The sequence below is a fragment of the Gorilla gorilla genome, chromosome 2, assembly GCF_029281585.2.
Source record: "Gorilla gorilla gorilla isolate KB3781 chromosome 2, NHGRI_mGorGor1-v2.1_pri, whole genome shotgun sequence".
Lineage (NCBI taxonomy): Eukaryota > Metazoa > Chordata > Mammalia > Primates > Hominidae > Gorilla > Gorilla gorilla.
The window spans coordinates 106,013,442-106,035,559 of NC_086017.1; the positions used below are offsets into that span (position 1 = coordinate 106,013,442).

The 22,118-nt window shown below is 33.7% G+C and overlaps 1 long non-coding RNA gene across 1 annotated transcript; it reads left to right on the forward strand.

Annotated features, from left to right (window-relative positions):
* Nucleotides 1-11,364: 11,364 nt before the first annotated feature.
* LOC129532313 (uncharacterized) lies at nucleotides 11,365-21,059 on the forward strand. Its single transcript, XR_008677997.1, has 3 exons — nucleotides 11,365-11,451; nucleotides 13,994-14,019; nucleotides 20,997-21,059. It is a non-coding gene; the product is annotated as an uncharacterized lncRNA (long non-coding RNA).
* The last annotated feature ends 1,059 nt before the right edge of the window (nucleotides 21,060-22,118 follow it).

The following is a 22,118-nucleotide window of genomic DNA, read 5'->3' on the forward strand; positions in this document are numbered from 1 at the left end:
TTTTCTGATGTTTTTCTCTGATTAGACTAAGGTTGTGAGTTTGGAGAGGAAGATCAAAGGAGTAAACTGACATTTTCATTATACCATATAAAAAGCACATATATTAACATCATAGTTACTGTTAATTTTAGCTATATTGCCTAGCTGAAGTAGTCTTTGTCAGGTTTCTTCACTGTGGAGTTTTAGTCTGTCATCATTTTATTCTGTAATCTTTGGAGGGTGTCACTATGCATAGCCCGCAGTTAAGGAATGGGGAGTTAGTTAGGTTTCATCTTAAGGTCCAAGTGTCTACAAAAATAATTTGAAATTCATCACTGGCAGTTTTTTTTTATTTTCTCCTATTCTGCAATTATTAACAATCATTTATTTATATAAGGGTTAACTTGTGGGTATTATTTGTGGTATTCTTCGAGTTTTAAAACAGTACTAAGTTATTTATTTTGTTGCTCAAATCACTTCAGCTTTAGCTGTTGGAAGTTCTTTAGCTCTTGTGTCACTTGGACCTATCCCTTTCATTTTGTGTGTGTGTGTGTGTGTATGTGCATGTGCACGTGCATGTGCATGCATATTTGTTCAGTATTTTCTTACCTTCTGATACTGTGAGATGCTTCAGGCTCATTTGTATATTCCCAAGACCAGTGCTAAAATCAGCCATTTCTCTAAGATGCTTTCATTTCTTTGATTGAAGAATGGTGTTGAAAACCAAGATCTAAGGGCTCTATGTGCTATCGATAGTGAAGTGTCTTTGCTGCTAGGCCGGTTCAACTGACAGATGTGAAAAAAATAGTGTATGCTAATCCATGTAAATATATAGATATCTGTAAGTATTACACTATACATTCATCTGTGTCTAAATTAGTCTAAATATGAGTTCATTTTGATGTCTCCACCTCCAATTTAGTACCATATCTATCATTCTTACGTTCTTTCCCTGGGCGTATGTAACCTCAAACTCCAACAGTAATAAATCTGCTTCCCAACATTAGCAAACTATTTACTAAATATCCAATTACTATATTATTAATTTAATTACGTATAGTGGTTTCAAAATTGATAATCCTTTTCTTTGTGGGAAACAACGTATTCCACTTGAAGACAGGACATATGGTGCCTTTAGACTTACAGATTCCACTAATATCCAAAGCACCATTTATCCAGCTCCCTTGAGCATAGTTGTTTCATACGTTTGTAATAGCGTCAGACTGACTTGTCATATTCCATATTCTATTCTTGGAGCCTTCTAGTTCCTAAAGTGATTTATTTTTAATTTGCATGCAATAAGTTCACACTTTGTGTTGTAAAGTTCTATGGGTTTTGACAAATGCATAGTGTTATATCTCCACCACAACACGATTAGAATAATTTCATCAGTTTAAAAAATCCTGTGTGCGTGACATCTTCAAACTCCCTCCTCCCAATCCCTGACAGTCACTGATCTTTTATCATCTCTATAACTTTGTAATTCTAGAATGCTATATAAAAGGAATTACATAGTATTACGCAGTAGACTTTCAGACTGGCTTTCACTAACAATATGTATTGAAATTTAATGTTTTGTGTAACTTAATAGGTGATTCCTTTATATTGCTGAATATCACTTCATTTTATGTATGTAGTGCAATGTATCAGCTCACCTACTGAAAGACATCATAGTTGTTTCCAGTTTTTGGCCATTGTGAATAAAGTGTTATAGCTTTCACATGCAGATTTTTGTGAGAACATAAATTTTAAATCAAAGAACTTAAGAACATGATTGTTGGCTCTTACAGTAAGACTTCAATTATTGCTTAAGATACTGAAAAACTGCTTTTCAAAATTACTGTACTAATTTGTATTCATACAAGCAATAATTGAAAGTTTCTGTTGTTTCATATTCTTTCAATAATTGGAATTTTCAGCTATGTGTATTTTCAGAAGTGGTGTCTTATTATTTCAATACACATTTTCATAATGAAAAATAATAATGAACATATTTTTATAAGCTTGGTTGCCACCTACATTTCGTTTTTTTTGATATGGTGTATGTTGAGATCTTTTGTCAATTAAATTGGATTTATTATTTCCTTACTGTTGATATTAAGAAGTCTGTATATTTTGGATTCAAGTAATATCTCAGATATATAAATTGCAAAAATGTTTTCCTATCTTATGACTTGTCCATATTTTTAACTGTACTTTGTAGAGCAAAAGTTTTTAATATTAATAAATCCAAAACAATATATCTTTTTTCTTTTTCGTGGATTATACTCTTGGTGTTTCATCTTAAAATAGTATTAAGTCCAGGGTCATATAGACTTTATCCTAGTTTTTACTCTAGTTGTTCTGTATTTTTGCTTTTAAAATGATGTCTTCAATCTATTTGAAATAACTTTTATTTAAGATATAAGATCTAAGGTCTGTTTCTATGTTCTTTTTTTTTTTTTCTTAGAAATGTACTGCTGTACTGACACTGTTTTTGAAAGACTATCTGTTCTTCATTGCATTGCTTTTGCTCTGTTGTCAAATATCAGTTGGCCATATTTGTCTGGGTGTGTTTCTGGACTCTCCATTCTGTCCCAATGATCTATATCCAAATTTGGTATATACTTTCACCAACATTATGTTGTTATTATTATTGTAGTATTACATTAAGTATTACAATAAGTATTGAAATCAGGTACTGTGAGTTCTCAAATTTTGTTCTTCTTCAATATTGTGTTAACTATTCTAAGTGTTTTATGTTTTGACATTAATCTTTAAATCAGCTTTTGATTATCTACAAAGTAGCTCAATGGATATTGTTTGGGGTTGCATAGATTATATAGATCAGGTTGAGAAATGATACCTCAACAATATTGTATTTTCCAATCCCTGGAAAAGAAATAATGCTTCTTCCAAACCATGGACAATGAATAATGCTTCATTTCTTTAAATCTTTTATTTGCTTCTTCAGTGCTTTTTATTTTTTTACAAAAAAAATCTGTGATATTTTGTTAATCTTACCTAAGTATCTCTCTTTTTTTAGTGACATTGTAAATGGTACTTTTAAAAATTTTCAAGTCTAGTTTTTATTGTTTGCTATAAAAAAGGAATGAGTTTTTGTATATTGACTTTAGGAATCAACAAACTTGCAGTTTCAATATAGGTTTACATAAAGTTAAGATATTTCTTAATTATAATGTTAAATTTTATGTACTTTTTACTTTTGAAAGTACTCATCATTTTTAGGACATTTGGTTAAATGGTTCATTAAAATTCCAGGAGTTATTGTTTAGTATACTTTAAAACTTTTGTCACTAAACTTATTTCTTTGTTGAAATGCTCTAAATATACATTAATGGGTGATGCAAATTTACATGTAAATTATTGGCATTAAGTTCACCGAATATGATGCAGTTCAGCCTCCAACATTTTTAGAGCAAGTCACAGGCTCCTGTATATTGACTTTATATCTGGTGACCTTGTAAATTCATTAGTTAGCTCTTTTTTGTCTGTTATTTCTTTTTTAGATTATTTGGGGTTTCTACTTAAGAAATCTTGTCATCAATGAATAGCTCTGACTATTGTCTTATTTATCAAATACTGACTTTTGTCTTACTGTATTAGCCAAGACTTTTTATATTATGCTTAAAAGCAGTGTGGAAAGAAGACATCCTTGCTTTGTTCCCCATTTTTAAAAGAGAAGTGTTTATTTCTCACCATTTACTATAAAGTAAGCTTGGATTTTGTTTTGTTTTTTGTATATTCCCTTTATTAGGTTGAGAAACTTTCCTGTTAGTCCTAGGTTTGGAGTTTTTTCATAAAAATGTGTTGTAACTTGTCAAATAATTTTTGCGCATCTACAGATAGTACATACTTTTTCTTATTCAGTCTGATAATATGATGCTCAAAATGATTGCTCACAAATGTTGACCCAGTGTTGCATTTGTGGGATAAACTCAATTTGGTTTTGATATATTATTCTTTTTATATATTGCTAATATTTGTTAATATTTTGTTGAAGATTTTTACATCTATGTTCATGAGAAAGAATGGGCTGTTGTTTTCCTGTTATGATGTATTTTATGGTGATAGTATTATACTGCTGGCCCCATAAAATGAGTAAAAAGTGTTACTTTTTCTTTTTTTTGTTTTTTTGAAGAGATGGAGGAGAACAGCAATTATTTTTTCTTCAAATGTTTGGTAGACTGCACAGGTAAGACCTTTGATCCTGGTAAGGTTTTGTGTTGTTTTTTGTCTTTGAAAAAGTTTATATTATATTAAAATTATTACAACGAGATTAGCTGTTTCTCTTAATGTAAATTTCAATAGTTTGTGTGTTCCAAGGAACTGATTAATTTTATCTTTGCTATTAATTTTTTAAGCATAGAGTTACTTATAGTATTAATCTATGAAATTATTAGGAATGACTCATTCTTTTTTATATTGATGGCTTATGCTTCCTCTTTTATTTTCTTATTCTGTTTTTTAGTTTATTAATTTTCTTAGTCTTTTTAAATAATCACATTTTGGTTTTCATGACTCATTTTTTTTTGATTCACACGTTATTTGGTATGTTATTTGGGATAATTTCAAAATATTTTGGAATTTTTTAGTTTTCCTTGTGTTACTGACTTGTAGTTTAATTTTACTGCATTCTGAGGCTTCTATTCTTTTAAGTATGAATGGTGTCTTTTATGCCACAGAATGTGTTCCATCTTGGTGAATGCTGTATGCAAAATTGAGTTGAATGTGTATTCTACTGCTGTTGATGGGGTATTCTACAAATGTCAGTTAAGTCAATTGATTGATGGTACTATTTAGGTCATCTGTATCCTTATTTAATCACTGCCTCCTTAATTTATTATTGACCATACTGGTGGATTTATTCCCCCTTTCAATTCTCAGTTTTTCCCTCAGGTATGTTGATGTTCAACTGTTACAGTCTTACACTTTTAGGAGTGCTTTGTCTTTACGTAGTATCCTTGACATAGTTATTTTAGTTTTCATTTGTTTCGTTTTAGTATTATTGTACTATCTCTCTTCATCCCTTTATTTTTAACCTTTCTGAATCTTTTAATTTAAACTGGGTTTTTTAAATAAAACATACAATTGGGTCTTTTTTGTTGTTGTTTTTGCTGTTTCAACACTAACCCTCTCTGTGTTTTAATTGGTATGTTGTTTTGATGTGTTTAGACCATTCACATTCAGAGTTGTTGCTACAATTAGATTAATGTCTAACATGTTTGTAACTACTTTTTGATTTTGGCACTTTTTGTTTCTTTTCATCCTCTGTTTCTGCATTATTTTGTTTTAATTTAATGTTTTATGTGATTTTTAAAAAGCTTTTTCTATAGCTCATCATTTATTTTTTGTTTTATGCTAGACATGTTTTAACTAGTATGGGAATTATATTGAATAGGCCTTTCAAAATGAGGTTTTAAATTAATCTGTCTAGTGTTTGGACTGGGTTTAATGTTTGTTATAGTTAAATATACCAGAGGTTTCAAGTTCCTCTAATGTCCCTATTTTTGTCTCCTCTCTTAACTTCGAGGCTTCCTTATGTGCTTCTTCTCAAAAAGAGTCTGTTAGTTCAAACTCTTTCAGTTGAAGTCTGTTGTAATTATGATGTCATTATAATGATATCAATATTATATTGGTATAGTAGTAATCTATTAGAAGGTATGCTCTGTAATCTTTCTAAGTTTCTGTGTCTTAGTAGGCCTCTTTCTCACAAGAGTGCAGAAATATGTTATTTTCTCTATATAACCATTTGTTTCTACTTTTTTATCCTTTTACAGGTCTCAGACTAGACTTCCTGCCTGAGAGCTCTCCTTGCCTACTTCTGAAGTTGGTCACTGGAATGTGTTCCAAGAATGTTGAATTATTTCTGAACTTGCCAATGTTTTTCTCTGTGATTAGGCCATCTGTGTTTGCTAATTGGTGCTCATTAAATTAGGCTCCTACCCTCCCACATGGGCTGGGAGATAGAGGCCCTATCTTCCATGATGGTTACATTTATTCAAATGAATGGCTTCAAGGTCCTTGAGAAAGACATTATTGGGCTGTAAAACTGGCAAGAGAGTTTTTAAAAAGTACATGGAAATAAGGTACAACTGTAAGTTTTCTAAAGTGAATGCTCTAAGAAAAAGGAAGGTCAGGAGCCAAGACAGGGAAAGACCTGTCTAAAATTCAATCATGGCGAGGAGAACATAAGACTATCTCAAGGACAGGAGCACTTTGGGAGGCTGAGGGGGGTGGATCACAAGGTCAAGAGATCCAGACCATCCTGGCCAACATGGTGAAACCCCATCTCTACTAAAAATACAGAAATTAGCTGGGTGTGGTGGCATGCGCCTGTAATCCCAGCTACTCAGGAAGCGGAGGCAGGAGAATTGCTTGAACCTGGGAAGTGGAGATTGCAGTTTGCAGTGAGCCGAGATCATGCCTCTGCACTCCAGCCTGGCAACAGAGTGAGACTCTGTGTCAAAAAAACAAACAAACAAAAAAACTGTTTTAATCACTTGTAGAGAAAAAATGAATTAAGAACACTCTTCTACTGGGCACTTAAAAAAAAAAACAAAAAGAAAAACATCCATTTATTCAGAGTGTAAAACTAATGGATTGAAATGTCATGAATTGTGTAGTTCTGATGATTCAGCTCTCGTTCCAGGCCAGAAGGCTATGATAGGTGTGAAAGGAAAGTATCTTGGGTCCCTTCAACCTGGGAACCACTCAAGGCAAATCTGCCTCCCATTCTATTCAAAGTCATCTCGCGGCTCACAGGAATAGATACATATTCTGATTGCCTTCTTTGTAAAGACCTATCAGAAACTCAAAAGAATGCAACCATCTGTTTCTCACCTACCTGTGACCTGGAAGTCCCCTTACTTTGAGTTGTCTCCACTTTTCTGAACAAAACTGGTGTGACTCTTACCTATATTGATTGATGTCTCATGTCTCCCTAAAATGTATAAAACCAAGCTGTGCCCAGATCACCATGGGCACGTGTCATCAGGACTTCCTCAGGCTGTGTCACAGTCCTCAACCTCGGCAAAATAAACTTTCTAAATAAACTGAGACCTATCTCAGATTTTCCAGGTTCACTTTTTTGTAACCACCAAAGGATTCTGAGTGGAGATGCCCTTGACCTTTGACAAATCTCCCTTAGGTGCTTGTACAAGCATGAGCTAACTTTATGGCTTAAACCAATAGGACAATTTGCTGAGGCCTGAGAGCTTTCCCTCCAGAGAATCCCTGATCTCCCAAAATTTGGTGGAGATCTAAAGTTTATTTTGCTGTACAACTCTTCCTTTTTTTTTTTTTTTTTTTGGAGTTTTACTTGCTTTCAACAGGAAGGCAAGTTTTCCTGCTTCCGTGATGATGGAAGGCGGGCAACTCTTTTATGGAATTTGAGCTTGCTTCCAACAGGGAAGATGATTTTTTTTTCTTTTTTCCCTGCTTCTACAATTGTAGAAAGCAGTCTACAACCTGAGACCCAACACTAGGTAAGAAATTGGTTTGGGATTCTGTCTTGCAAATTCTTTTTAAATGACTAAAGTTAGCATTTAACAACCAGCTGCTGTTAATTTCTGCTCACACTTAGAGCACTCAGATATCATATAATCTGTGTGATCATAGTTCATTTTGCTTAACTGTTTTATTGTTTGTTTCTGTCTTGGTCAAATCCTAAGGGAAACCCTAACTCATGGGGAACAAGGTCTCTGAAGTGAAAGGAAAATGGCCAGCAAGAGGAAAAAAAAATTAATTGTAACTACTTAAAGGGCTTTATTTACATAATAAGGCCACCTTTTGCCAGCCACACCAAACTGAAAGAGCAATGGCTGAACTTCTGAAATAGCAGCATTTTCTCCTAGCTGAAATATGGTAATGAGATTTAAAGATTTTTTTTTTTAAAGAGCTCAATGGTTAAAAATCAGCTTAATTAAAAGGTTAACATCCGAGGGGTGTGTGTATATGTGTATGTTTGTATTAAAAAAGACTTTATGTTTTTGGGGGGGGGGGGTTGTTTGTTTTTCTGTCCTAAGACCTTGTCTCTTTTTTGAGCAAATTTCTCTTTCTCAGTTGACTAAATTCTGTTTTCACCTGATTTTCTGACTAAAATAATTATTGCAACAAAGTCTACTTTTGGTTTTTCAAAGAAGAATGTAGTTTAGACACTCAGAAATGTTTTCGTTTAAAAAAATTTTAAGTGGACTGTAAAAGTGTCTCTCTCTAACACCACCAGACATTTTCTCTCTGTACTTTATGAGGTAAATTTTGCTATTTGATTTTCACCTAAGTGGTTTCCTTTAATGTGCAAATTTAAGGCTATTTAGCTGACAACTGCTTAGGGTTGTGAAACAGGTTATCAAGAATCTGAAAGTCTAAGATAGGAAAAAACAACAAAAAAGGGGGAGTCTTTATTTATATTTATATTTATATTTATATTTTATTTTATTTTATTTTATTATATTTTGAGATGAAGTTTTGCTCTTGTTGCCCAGGCTGGAGTGCAATGATGTGATTTCAGCTCAATGTGACCTCCACCTCCTGGGTTCAAGTGATTCCCTTGCCTCAGCCTCCCAAGTAGCTGTGATTATAGGCACCCGCCACCATGCCTGGCTAATTTTTTCTATTTTTAGTAGAGATGGGTTTTCACCATGTTGGCCAGGCTGGTCTTGAACTCCTAACCTCAGGTGATCTACCCGCCTTGGCCTCCGAAAGTGCTGGGATTACAGGCGTGAACCACCACGCCTGGCCAGGGGGGTCTTTATTAATCTGTAAAATGTAGTTCCATTGGCATGCCTAACATGTCTTTATATGTATTTATGTGTTCTGTACAAAATATGTCACTACTAAAAACATATAAAAAAGCTCTAAAGCTCTAATTAATTGGCTTAAAAAAGTGCTTAAGTCAGATACTAAAAAAAAAAAAGACTAGTCAAATGTTTTTTCAATTTTATGTAACTTAAGTAAAATCTTGAGTAAATAAACTGATTTTTAAATTTTTGGTAAAGTAATATTAGAAATGTCTTAAAAATTGCAGCATACATCTTTGCATTTATTAATCAAGCAAATTTCATACTTATCCCTGGCAAATATTATAAGGTGTCAAAATTAGACATAGGGATAGAAAAGTATAACCCAGCCCAAAACAGAATGATATTTGCTTTTGTATTTTTTAATAAATGACACTGATATAGGTTTAATAAAAATAGCTGCATCTTGAATTTAGTAAGATTACCATAACTTCTAATCCTGTGGCTTTAGGCAATCTGGCCCACAGATAATAAGGAGATTTTTGGGGAAAGGACTGTTACCGTTTTTGATTCAGAACTAAACTATAAACTAAGTTCCTCCCAAAGTTAGTTCAGCCTAAGCCCAGGAATTATCTAGAACAGCTTGGAGTTTAACAGCAAGATGGAGTCAGTGAGGTCAAATCATTTTTTACTGTCTCAGTTATAATTCTGCAATGGTGGTTTCATAACTTCAAATCATGACTATCACAGTTTTCTGTGATAATAATAATAATAAATAATAAATAATCTAGGTAAATAATTAAAATTATATAATTAGGCAAATGTAATGGGATAAATACTTCTAGACAAACTGGTCATAATTTAAAATATATAGTTATATTAATTAAATGATAGATATTTTATTATTTGGGTATTTTTCAACAAATGTGTATGGTAGAAAAACATTCTTGCTACCAAAAAAGTGTGTCCTTTCTTTTTATTTTTTTTTTTAAAAAAAGAGGTGAACAAGTTTTGTCTAATTCAAAGCTTATTTAAAGGTTACATATAAAATAAGGTAAAAGGAAGCAGGACTAAAACAAGATGTAAATAAAGGTATAAAAATAAGAAGGATTTTTTGAGTTAAAAAATCTTAAAGAAAAATAATTTTATATAAGAAAGAAACTTTTATGGTAAATTTAGTCCTAAAATAAAATAATTGCTCGTTTAAAAAGGAGGGATGTTCAGAACAAACCAGAAAGTCATATTAAGTTTTGCTTTACTTAGAAAAAAACTGAGATAATTTTTTTAACTAAGGTTATTACATCCAAGCCTTTTCCCGTATGTGCTTTTGAAGTCCTTGTAACATTGAGTTAGAGGGCTTTAACTCCTGGATCTAAAAAGGACACCAAGTCCTGCTTAATCTTAAACCCTGACAGCAATTAAACCATCATCTTCAGGCCCCATAGAAGATGCCAATCGAAACAAACTTCATTCCTGAGACACAGGGCAAGAAATTAAAGCTATTCAACTCCTCAAGGCCCAGGGACTATCACCGAAAAGTTGGGCACATCAAATTCAAAGGGCTGATTTTGAAACATTGTTAGACTAAGTTCAGTTTCTCTATAAATTAATCATTAATGCCAAAGGCACACTAATGGAAAACCAGTATATGGACCCCTGTGTCAGAATAACAAGGTTTTCTTGAACCATTAACTAACTCTTTAATAAAGGTTATAAAAGGCTTATGGAAGTTATATTTTATAATTAATTTAAATTTTATATATTGAAAATTTTGAAAACCAAATGTAATTGGCTTCATTTTTTTATGGCTTCTTGTTTAGAAAATTAAGTCTCCTCTCTCAAAGGATGAAGGTTTTTGCTTTTTTTTGAAATCCTTGAATTATCACTTTGGTTAAATAAATGACTTTATAATGACCTGTAATCCTATTTTGTGATGTTAAGTGTTTTAAACCTTTTATATTTGACAAACTTTCCACAATCAAATTATAAGTTATGTCTTTTCCTAACCTAATTAATACTTTAATATATTAGGTTCCCCTAAAGTCCAAAAATTACATAATTAGGCTTATTTCATATAAAAATTACACAGGAAGCATTGTCAAATATGAAATGGTGTTTGGTTTTCTTTTGGATCTATTTATATAAATATGTTATTGGTATATGTTCCAAAATTATGGGAAATTCCTGTAATTCTAAGTTATATTAGAAATTCCTGTAATTCTAAGTTACATTAGAATTTGACAAACTTTCCAATCAAAATTGTTATGTTAAAATTATTGGGTGCCACAGAGGTAACAAATTTCCTTGTCAATTGTCTTTTGACTATGGCTACCTTAAAACTGTTTTTTCATCAATGGACAATTGTCTTGTTTTGGTCCTCTTTAGAAGGTGGTTTTATAATCAGCTATAAAACTTCAACAGGTGCTCTTAAATTCAGGTTTCCTATAACTTTGGAGATTGTGATACCACAATAGAGGGAAAACTTTCAGGACTCATGGAGAGCTAAAAATATTCGTGAGTATCAAGTAGGACAGAAATTAACTCCATGGACTGAACCAATCTTTTTAACTTTTTGCTTAAAATGTTTGCTGATCCTTTGTTTTTTTTTCACTCATAAAACTTTTCTTTTGGGCTATTGACAGGTTTTCAAAATTTAGTATACTCCTATGAACAAAATTTGGAGCATATTTGTTTCTCTCTACCTGATTGCTCCAGAATTTGGAAGCTATTTGTGAGTATTCTTAACTTATGGCAATACAGTTATTTGCATACGTGCAATAAGAATCTGTTTTCATTTGTAACAGGACGCAATTGGAGAAATTGATTATTTTACCAAGGCTTTGACTGGAATGGTGTGCCTTCCTTTAAGGAATCAAAATCGACTTAAGCCAATAAAGCCTTTGGAAAACCTGGCCTCATGATTTGTCTTTAGTGAAAAGGGAAACTGGAGAGAGAGAAAAAAATATGTTTCAAAATGATAGTACACCTGTTGTTAGATTCTAATATTGCCTAATTTTTTTTTTCCATTTTTATTATTCTCCACAGTTAGGGCTAAATTCTATTTTTTTCTTGGCTACAAGTCTTCAGAACAATGTTTTTAATTATTTTTTCTTTTTCTTCTTTTTTTTTCCATTTTTTCCTCATTGGCAGTCACTGAAAACTAAGCTGTATTTTCTTAAAGCCCTGCAAACTGAAACTAGACAACTTAAACTTCAGAAGAAAGTAACAGTAACCTATTTACATACATAAGCCACTTTCATACCTGCTGGTATGGACTTCAGAGTAATGTGTGGACTGTAGAGTAATGTGGCCTATATCGATTTTTTTCAGGATTGCTCTTTTGTTTGTTGTTGTTTTTCCTCCCTTCTTCCCCCTTATTTTCCCTTCCCTGGACATGAGACTTCACAACTTGTTAAAAAATGAGCTTTCAGGACATACCCATCTAGAAATAAACCATCCTAGCCATGAGAGATCGTATGAAACCTGAGACCAGAGACTCATTTTCTTGTAAAGTGGTTTCTCCAAAAGATTTTTAAAAAGAAAAGGGGGAAAATGTAAAAAGAAAATATCTTGGGCCCCTTGAAGCTGAAAACCCCTCAGGGCAAATCTGCTTCCCATTCTATTCAAAGTCATCCCTCTGCTCACAGAGACAGATGCATATTCTGACTTCCTCCTTTGGAAAGACTTATCAGAAATTCAAAAGAATGCAACCATCTGTCTCTCACCTCCCTGTGACCTGGAAGCCCCTGGCTGGGGGGTGGTGAGTGGTTTGCTTTTACTTTTCTCTGCCTTTCTAAATGGAACTAATGTACTTCTTACATATATTGATTGTTGTCTCATGTCTTCCTAAAATGTATAAAACCAAGCTGTGCCCCGACCACCTTGGGCACATGTCATCAGGACCTCCTCAGGCTGTGTCACGGCCTTGGCAAAATAAACTTTCTAGATTAACTGAGACGTGTCTCAGATTTTCTGGGTTCACACAGGGTTAGTATATTTTTTGAGGATATATCTGGAGGATATAATATAAAGGGTTCTTTTGAGAGCAGTTTTTGAGCTACATGGGTTCCCTGTATCCTAGCTTATAAAAATCCAGAGGAGGACAGTTGGCATTATATCACTTGCATCTGCCTCAATCTGTGTTCAGAGATCTTAAATTTTAAAGTACTCATCCCTATAATATTTCAATCAGCATTCATCCCTTGTTGAAAATTCTATTTTTTCTGAGACTCAGGACTGCAGTTCTACACATATCTGGGCTTTTTTTCTGGATTGTGCCTTAAAAATTAGAGATTCGCTCAGAATATTATGACCTTTTAAATTACCAAATTTCTTGGCGTCTTGATTCCATGTATTTATATTGTAAACTTCAATCATATCTTCCAAGTTGGCAAAACACTTTATACTTGGACCTTCTTCTAAAACGAGGTTTACACTGTTAAATTAGGCAGGTTTACCTTCTACCTGGAGACAATTTTACAAATGTTTGTTTTATTGATTTCTAATGTGTTTCTCTCTCTCTTTCACACACACACACACACACTCTGTCACACACACACACACACATCTCTAGCTAAAGTTTTTTTCTTAAGTTTAGTATTCATTATATTTATTAAGAGGGATAGTGACATTGTTGACCCTGTTCAACTATTAAGAGGTAGATTTAAATGATAAGTTGACCTAATTTTCAATGATTTTTCTAATATAACTTGGTAAAACAATTTGGAATATCAGGCAATTGGAAAAACAAGACCACACATTATTTATCTTTCTTTTCTCTCTTGAAAAAAATTCCTTATTTATACATACAGGTACAGAACAGATTTCTGCAAAGCAAATTTTTATGTGTTAAAAAATAAAATTTGACAATAATGCCAGCAGCTTGTAGTGCATCAAAAAATGAAAAATATATATAGTTTAATATTCATTTCTTGATGTTTGTGTTAAAAATACTTAGGAGGACAAAGAAAATATAAAGTCTGTTTATGTTTGATTTAACATGTCAAATGTTTTTATGTTACAAACAGTAAAAATTGAAGCTCTTAATGTATTTGCAAGTCAAACTAAACAATTATTGTTGTATGCACTTACTCTAGGAAATGTGTTTTCTTTCAAAAGAATTTGAAGCCTTCTAACTCAGATCCCATCAGTAAACCATATGGCATTTTTCTCATCCACCATTTCATAGGGAAATAGTTCATCAATTATTTATGTTTCCTTTTGGAGATTTTCCTTTGTTAATATGCATAAATAAATTTCCTTTTATTTTACAGAAAAGCAAACCAGGGGCTACAGACAGGTAAGAAGAGATAACATTAATAATGTAGTTCTACAAAGTTATTTGTTTCTAAGTGCTTTGGAACTTACCCTCTGGTTATAATTTTCTCAATTTTTGAAATTACACTGAGTATTAAAAAAGCACATTACATGCTAAAGTAAAACTATTTCTTTAAATGAGAAGCCAGTTTGTAGTGCTATGATCAACTAAAGTTTGAGTTGTAAAGTTGTAAAGTTGTAAAGTTGTAATTGTAAGAAAGAAATTATGTATCATTCCTGTACTAACTGTCTGACTCTTATGGCAATATTGTGCTGTTGTAAGGTATAGAAAGGTTTAGAAAACTTCCATGTGATTTTAGTAACGTGCTGCCCTCTTTGAATCTAAAATGTATGTGAGTTTTTTGTGATAATGAATAAAATAACCATCTGCAATTAATTAAATATAGTTTTCACAATCAGCTTTGGTTAACTAATAATTATGAAAATGAAACTGACTTAATATAAAACTGAATTTGTCAATTTATCCAGATAGCAGTTATTTATATTATCTACTCGGACAGAAACATAGCTTTTATTTTAAATACTCAAGATGGTTCAGCCATATCATCTAAAATTTCACTTTGTACCCCACATTAAAATGAATCATGGCTTGTTAATTGTAGATTTAATCTCTAAATATCTTAACAATCTGAAGGTTTAACCCCTTTGCCTTCCTATTTTCAAGTAAAAATTGCTTCTTTTGGTGGAAAAGATGAAGCAGAACAGTAGTTGAGTGTTTTCGCATCTGGTTTGGCTGAGGTTCACATCATTCCCTTAGTTTCAAGCCATGTGCACTGTGAAGTGTACTTTTACTTCCAAAGACATGTAAGAAAAATTAGTATTAATATAAGAGTGGTATAATCATGATGAAATAAAATAAATCATTGATAGAAAAAGGGTTTAAATATTTGCTTACTTTTAAGAATCTGTTATAAAAGTAAAAATTTGACAAAGTGTTACCAAATATAAACGATTAATTAATCACTGTAATTTCCTTAGTCACTTTTTCCTAGTGTATAAATTTGTTTCTAAATAGAGTTATGACACATTTTTGGGGGCTGATGTTTACATTGTGAGTTTTCTTGCCCAATAATTATGTTTATACATTTAACTTCTAATTACTGGTAATGTATTAGTAATTGGTAATTATAAATAATTTGTAATTTATTAGTGTAATCTATGAAACAAATCACTGGCAGTTTAAACCATGCTTCTCCTTGCCTAAATGGATGAGCATATATTCCCAGAGGAGTTGTGTTTCCTATGTTTATAGAAAGGTCATTTCTTTAGACTATATGTATCTGGTCTCTTTCATAAGGATACCAATATCTTGTACAATTTTTATAACTAATTGAAAGTAAATGAACCTGTCATGCCCATTCCTAAGTAAGCATAATAAAACAGTAATTATAATTATACCAGTTACCTAGCATTTAAACATATGCTGCTATTCTCAAACTATTATGAAATGAGGACTTTCAAGCATCGCTCTGACTGATATTAAACTGTACCATACTTCATTATGCTCTTTACTTCCTAAACCTTTGACTTCTCGTATTTAGATATGAATTCTGAATTATCATTAATTAAAAGCAAATACTTATGTAATGGTTCAGATATTAATAAATTAATGCAATTTTGCTTTCTAAAATCCCATATATACTGTACATGGTAGATATAGCCCTGGTATAATTTTTTCTTTTATTTATTTATTTATGTATTTATTTATTTTTATTTATTTAAGTTCTGTGGTACATGTGCAGGATGTGCAGGTTTGTTACATAGGTAAATGTGTGCCATGGTGCTTTGATGCACCTATCAACCCTTCACCTAAGTATTATGCCCAGCATGCATTAGCTATTTTTTCTGCTACTCTCCCTCCCCTCACCACCCCTGACAGGCCCCAGTGTGTGTAGTTTCCCTTGCCCTTCATGTGTCCATGTGTTCTCATTGTTCAGCTCCCACTTAGGATTGACAACATGTATTGTTTGGTTTATGTTCCTGGATTAGTTTGCTAATGATAATGGCTTCCAGCTTCATCCATGTCCCTGCAAAAGACATGATTATGTTCTTTTTTATGGCTACATATAATTCCATGCTAAATATGTACCACATTTTCTTTATCCAGTCTACCATTGATGGTTATTTGGGGTCCCATGGTTTTGCTATAGTGCTGCAATGAACATTCAAGTTCATGTATCTTTATCATAGAATAATGTATATTCCTTTGGGTATATACCCAGTAATGGCATTGCTGGGTCAAATAGCATTTCTGGTTTTAGGTGTTTGAGGTATCGCCACACTGTTTTCCACAATGGTTGAACTAATTTACATTCCCACCAACAGTATACAGGCATTCCTGTCTCTCCGCAGCCTCCCCAGTATCTGTTGTCTTTTTAATAATCACCATTCTGACTGGCGTGAGATGGTATCTCATTGTGGTTTTGATTTGCATTTCTCTAATGATTAGTGATGTTGAGTTTTTTTTTATGTGTTTGTTGGCCCCATAAATGTCTCCTTTTGAGAAGTGTCTGTTCATGTCCTTTGGCCACTTTTTCATGGGGTTGTTTGCTTTTTTCTTGTAAATGTGTTTAATTTCCTTGTAGTCTCTGGATATCAGACTTTTGTCAGATGGGTAGGGTGCAAAAATTTTCTTCCATTCTGAAGGTTGTCTATTCACTCTAATGATAGTTTCTTTTGCTGTGCAGAATCTTTTTGGTTTAATTAGATCCCATTTGTCAATTTTTGCTTTTGTTTTTGCAATTGCTTTTGACATTTTTGTCAAGAAATCTTTGCCTATGCCTATGTCCTGAATTGTATTACCTAGATTTTCTTCTTGGGTTTTTATAGTTTGGGGTTTTACATTTAAGTCTTTCATCCATCTTGAGTTAAACTTTGTGTAAGGTGTAAAGAAGAGGTCCAGTTTCAGTTTTCTGCATATGGCTAGCCAGTTTTCTCAGCGCCATTTATTAAATAGGGAATTCTTTCCCCATTGGTTGTTTTTGTTTGGTTTGTCAAAGATCAGATGTTTGTAGATTACTATCTTACTTCTGGGTTCTCTAGTCTGATCCATTGGCCTATGTGACTGTTTTTGGACCAGTACCATGCTGTTTCGGTTACTATTGCCTTTTAGTATAGTTCAAAGTCATGAAGTGTGATGACGCCAGCTTTGTTTTTTTTGCTTAGGATTGTCTTGTCTATAAGGGCTCTTTTTTGTTTCATATACATGTTTAAATAGGTTTTTTTTTTCTAATTCTGTTAAGAATGTAAATGGTAGTTTGATGGAAATAGCATTAAATGTATAAATTACTTTGGGCAGCATGGCCATTTTCACAATATTGATTCTTACTAATCATGAGCATGGAATGTTTTCCCATTTGTTTGTGTCCTCTCTAATTTCCTTGAGCAGTGGTTTCTAGTTCTTCTTGAAAAAGCTCTTCATTTCCCTTGTTAGTTGTATTCCAAGGTATTTTGTTCTCATCATAGTAATTGTGAATGAGATTTCATTCGTTTTGGCTCTCTGCTTGTCTGTTGTTGTTGTATAGGAATGCTTCTGGTTTTTCACATTGATTTTGCATCCTGAGACTTTGCTGAAGTTGCTTATCAGCTTAATAAGCTTTTCGACTGAGACGACGAGGTTTTCTAGATATAGAATCATGCCATCTGCAAGCAAAGACAATTTGACTTCCTCACTTCCTATTTAAATACCCTTTATTTCTCTCTCTTGTCTGACTGCCCTGTCCATAACTCCCAATACTATATTGAATAAAAGTGGTGAAAGAGGGCATCCTTGTCTTTTGCCAGTTTTCAAGGGGAATGCTTCTAGCTTTTACCCATTCAATATGATATTGGCTGTGTGTTTGTCACAAATGGCTCTTATTATTTTGAGTTATGTTTTTTCAATACTTAGTTTATTGAGGGTTTTTAATGTGAAGGGATGTTGAATTTTATCAAAGGCCTTTTCTGCATCCATTGAGATAATGATGTGGTTTTTGTCATTGGTTCTGTTTATGTGATGGATTACATTTATTAATTTGCATATGTTGAAACAGCCTTGTATCCTGGGGATGAAGCCAACTTGATCATGGTGGATAAGCTTTTTGATATCCTGCTGGATTCAGTTTACCAGTATTTTATTGAGAATTTTCACAATGATGTTCTTCAGGGATATTGGCCTGAAGTTTTCTTTTTCAGTTGTATCTCTGCCAGGTTTTTGTTTCAGGGTGATACTGACCTCATAAAATGAGTTAGGAAGGAGTTCCTACTTTTCAATTGTTTGCAATAGTTTGAGAAGAAATGATACCAGCTCCTCTTTGTATCTGGTAGAATTCAACTGTAAATCCATCTGGTCCTGGGCTTTTTCTGGTGGGTAGGTTATTTATTGTTGCCTCAATTTTAGAACACCTTGTTGGTCTATTCAGGGATTCAACTTCTTCCTGGTTCAGTCTTGGGAGGGTGTATTAGTCCAGAAATGTATCCATTTCTTCTAGATTTTCTAGTTTATTTGCATAGAGGTGTTTATAGTATTCTCTGATGGTTGTTTGTATTTCTGTGAGATCAGTGGTACTATCCCCTTTATCACTTTTTATTGTGTCTATTAAATTCTTCTCTCTCTTATTCTTTATTAATCTAGTTAGTGGTCTATCTATTTTATTAATTTTTTCAAAAGTCCAGCTCCTGGATGTGTTGATTATTTGGAGGGTTTTTGTGTCTCTATCTCCTTCAGTTACACTCTCATCTTGGTTATTTCTTGTCTTCTACTGGCTTTTGGATTTATTTGGTCTATGGTTCTCTAGTTCTTTTAGATGTGATGTTAGGATGTCAATTTTAGATCTTTCTAGCTTTTTGATAAGGGCATTTTGTGCTATAAATTTCCCTCTTAACACTGTTTTAGCTGTGTCCTAGAGATTCTGACACATTGTCTCTTTGTTCTCATTAGTTTCAAAGAACTTTTTGTTTTCTGCCTTAATTTCATTATTTACTCAGGAGTCATTCAGGAGCAGGTTGTTCAATGTCTATGTAGTTGTGTGGTTTTGAGTGAGTTTCCTAATCTTTAGCTCTAATTTAATTGTGCTGCGTTCTGATAGACCATTGTTATTATTTCAGTTTCTTTTCAATTGATGAGGAGTGTTTTACTTCCAATTATGTGATCAATTTTAGAGTAACTGCCATGTGGCACTGTGAAGAAAGTATACGCTGTTGTTTTTTGGTGAAGAGCTCTGCAGATATCTATTGGGCCCACTTGATCCAGAGCTAAGTTCAAGTCCTGAATTTCTTTGTTAATTTTCTATCTCAGTGATCCACCTAATATTGACAGTGGGGTATTATAATTCTCCCACTATTATAGTGTGGGAGTTTAAGCCTCTTTCTAGGTCTCTAAGAACTTGTTTTATGAATCTGGCTACTCTTGTATTGGGTACCTTTATATCCAGGCTAGTTATGTCTTCTTATTTAACTTAACTTTTACCATTATGTAATGCCCTTCTTTTTTTTTTAATCTTTGTAGATTTAAAGTCTGTTTTGTTCAAAACTAGGATTGCAACCCCTGCTTTTTTCTGCTTTCCATATGCTTCGTAAATCTTCCTCCATTCATTTATTTTGAGCCTATGTGTGTCTTTGCATGTGAGATGGGGCTCTCAAATACAGCACACCGATAGGTCTTTATGGTTTATTCAGCTTACCATTTTGTGTTTTTTAATTGGGGCATTTTTCCCATTTACATTTAAGGTTGATATTGTTATGTGTGAATTTGATCCTGTCGTCATGATGCTGGCTGGTGATTTTGCAAACTTGTTAATGTAGTTGCTTCATAATGTCATTTATCTTTGTATTTCAGTGTGTTTTTGTAGTGGCTGGTAATGCTTTTTCCTTTCCACATTTAGTGATTCCTTCAGGAGCTCTTGCAAGACAGGCCTGGTGGTGACAAATTCCCTCAGCATTTGCTTGTCTGGAAAGGATCTGATTTCTCTTTAGCTTTTGAAGCTTAGTGTGGCCAGATACAAAATTCTGGATTGGAATTTTTTTTTTAATGTTGAATATTGGCCTCCAATCTCTTCTGGCTTATAGGGACTTTCTGCTGAGAGGGCCTCTGTTAGTCTGATGGACTTCATTTTGTAGATGACCTGGACTTTCTCTTTGGCTTCCCTTAACATTTTTTTCTTCACTTCAACCTTGGAAAATCTGATGATTATGTGTCTTGGAGTTGATCTTCTCATGGAATGTTTTACAGGGGTTGTCTGGATTTCCTCAATTTGAATTTTGGCCTGTCTTGTAAGGTGTGGGAAGTTCTCCTCGATGATATCCTGAAGTGTGTTTTCCAGGGTGGTTCCATTCTTCCTGTCTCTTTCAGGTACCCCAATTAGTCATAGGTTTGGTCTTTTTACATAATCCCATAGTTCGCAGAGGTTTGTTTGCTTGTTTTCATTCTTCTTTTTTTCTAATCTTGTCTGCCTGTCTTATTTCAGCAAGACAGCCTTCTGGCTCTGGGATTGTCTCTTCCGCTTCATCTATTTGGCTATTGATATTTATGGTTGCATTGTAAAGTTCTTGTGTTGTGTTTTTCAGCTCCATCAGATCATTTATGTTCTTTTCTAAACTGGTTATTCTGGTTAACAGCTCCTATAATGTTTTATCATGGTTCTTGGCCTCTTTGCATTGGGTTAGAACATACTCCTTTAGCTCAGCAAAGTTCATTATTACCCATCTTCTAAAGCCTACTTCTGTCAATTCATCTATCTCAGCCTCCGCCCAGTTCTGTGCCTTTGCTGGAGAGGTGTTGCGGTTATTTGGAGGAGAAAAGGCACTCTAGATTTTTGAATTTTCACCCTTTTTGCATTGATTTTTTTCTCATCTTTATGGTTTATCTATCTTCAATCTTTGAGGCTGCTGATGGGTTTTTTGTGGGGTCTTTTTTTGTTGATGTTGTTGTTGTCTTCTATTTGTTTCTTTTTCTTTTAACAGGCCCCTTTTCTGCAAGTTGCTGCAGTTTTCTAGTAGTCCACTCTAGAGCCTGTTTACCTGTCTCCCCACTACCCACACCTGGAGGTATCACCAGAAGAGGCTTCATAACAGCATAGATGACTGCCTGCTCCTTCCTCTGGCAGCTCTGTCCCAGAGGGGCACTGACCTGATACTGGCCAGAACTCTCCTGTATGAGGTGTCCGGTGACTTCTGTTGGGAGGTCCCACCCAGGCAGGAGGCATGGGAACAGGGACCTGCTTGAAGAAGCGTCTGGCTACCCTTTGGCATACCAGGTTCGTTGCACTGGGGGAAAGCCCTTTTATCTCGACTTCCCAGCAGCCCCGGTATTATTTATGAAAATGTATTACATTATTAATGACACAAATCTTATGGACTCATATTCTCTTGTCTCTTTAATAGTTTCTTTAATTCTGATCACTTTTTTCCAATTTTTCTTCCCTAAATGATAAAAAGATGATGTGATTTGATTGGTTGCTGCCCTGACCATTTTGTGGAATACAGTTTACAAGTGGACAAATTTATGTGCACTATGATTTAAAATTCACTCCTATATTTTCAGCTTACCAAAGCAAGTTTTGCTTCTCTGCATCTGTAGCTAATTGTGCTAGATATTTTTCATTTTGCTTCCAAATCCACTATTTGTCATTCTGCAGTTTTCTGCCCCAGGGATTGACCACTAAGACTGTGCTAACAAGTTATCTTTTCCTCATTGGGTTGCATTTTAGCCAACCAAAATTAAAAGACGGGAGAAATAAGATACCAGTGTGTTTGTTCCTTCAGCATACTCTTTGTTCAAATATCGCAGGTTGGTGTGTTCTTCTAGCAAAAGCCACAACCCCTATCAGGTTGTGCAAGCCACAACTCTGCACTTGCTGAGTTATCTTGATGCTTCCCTCCTTTCGCCCTTCAGTCTAGATTTTAATGACACCATTTCTTGCCAGTGTTTCAAAATTCCTTTATAAACAATTAATGTTTAAAAATTACTTCCATTTATGCAGATTGAGTGAGCGACTTGTTCCTAGAGACCCTGATTGATACAACTGTTCATTGAATCTTCTTCAGATGGGACATTTCTAAGAAAATGGATGTAATGGGGATATT